Source organism: Rhagoletis pomonella, unplaced genomic scaffold (assembly GCF_013731165.1).
Source record: "Rhagoletis pomonella isolate Grant_MI unplaced genomic scaffold, Rhpom_1.0 Rhpom_scaffold_01238, whole genome shotgun sequence".
Lineage (NCBI taxonomy): Eukaryota > Metazoa > Arthropoda > Insecta > Diptera > Tephritidae > Rhagoletis > Rhagoletis pomonella.
The window spans coordinates 8,468-9,890 of record NW_023459792.1 but is presented as its reverse complement, the minus strand read 5'-3'; the positions used below and the strand labels follow the sequence as shown (position 1 = coordinate 9,890).

At 24.5% G+C, this 1,423-nt stretch overlaps 1 pseudogene; it reads left to right on the top strand.

Annotated features, from left to right (window-relative positions):
- The first annotated feature begins 915 nt into the window (after window positions 1–915).
- On the top strand, window positions 916–1,413 carry LOC118752110 (annotated as a pseudogene).
- Window positions 1,414–1,423: the final 10 nt, after the last annotated feature.

Genomic DNA, 1,423 nt, shown 5'->3' with positions numbered 1-1,423 from the left:
CTAAAGCTCATGTTGAAGCTCCAGTTTCAGGGTCTATAATTTTAGCTGGTATTATGTTAAAGTTGGGAGGTTATGGTTTATTACGAGTATTATCTTTTTTACAATTAAGAAGTGTACAATATAATTATATTTGAATTAGAATTAGTTTAATTGGAGGGGTATTAATTAGTTTAGTTTGTTTACGACAAACTGATTTAAGGGCTTTAATTGCATATTCTTCTGTTGTTCATATGGGAATTGTTTTAGGTGGGCTTATAACTTTAAATTATTGAGGTTTATGTGGGTCTTAGGGCCAATTTCACAGTGCGTAGTTAACTCCGAATCGACAGTTAACTAGAGATTTTCAGTACAAAAATCTGTAGTTAACTCCCGATTCCGAGTTAACTACGCATTGTGAAATTGGCCCTTATACTTTGATTATTTCTCATGGATTATGTTCATCGGGGTTATTTTGTTTAGCTAATATAACTTATGAACGGTTAGGGAGTCGAAGTTTATTAATTAATAAGGGATTATTAAATTTTATACCTTCAATAACTTTACGATGATTTTTATTAAGTTCATGTACCACCTTCATTAAATTTATTAGGTGAAATTTCTTTATTAAATAGAATTGTTAGTTGATCATGATTACTATAATTTCTTTATCTTTATTCTCTTTTTTTAGAGCTGCATATACTTTATACTTATATGCACATAGACAACATGGAAAGGGATTTTCTTGGGTTTATTCATTTAGTGGGGGTAAAATTCGTGAATATTTCATTTTAATACTTCATTGATTTCCTTTAAATTTACTAATTTTAAAAAGTGAAATTTGTATAGTTTGGCTTTAAAATTTAAATAGTTTATTTAAAATATTTATTTGTGGTGTCAATGATATGATTTATGTCATTTTAAATTGTGAAAAAATATTTATCAATTTGTAGAATTAGATTTTTAATTTTATTTAGAATTAGAATTAATTTATTTATTTTTAGTTTGAAATTTTTATTAAGAGATTATTGTATTTTTTTGGAATGAGAAGTTATTTCATTAAATAATTCTAGAATTGTAATAACTATTTTATTTGATTGAATAAGTTTATTATTTATATCTTTTGTTTTATTAATTGCTTCTTTAGTAATTTATTATAGAAAAGAATATATAAGTGGTGATATTAATATCAATCGTTTTATTATATTAGTTCTTATATTTGTATTATCTATAATGTTTTTAATTATTAGACCAAATATAATTAGAATTTTATTAGGTTGAGATGGGTTAGGATTAATTTCTTATTGTTCAGTTATTTATTTTCAAAATGTTAAATCTTATAATGCTGGTATATTAACCGCCTTATCTAATCGTATTGGTGATGTTGCCTTTTTACTCGCAATTGCTTGAATATTAAATTATGGGAGTTGAAATTATATTTTTCATT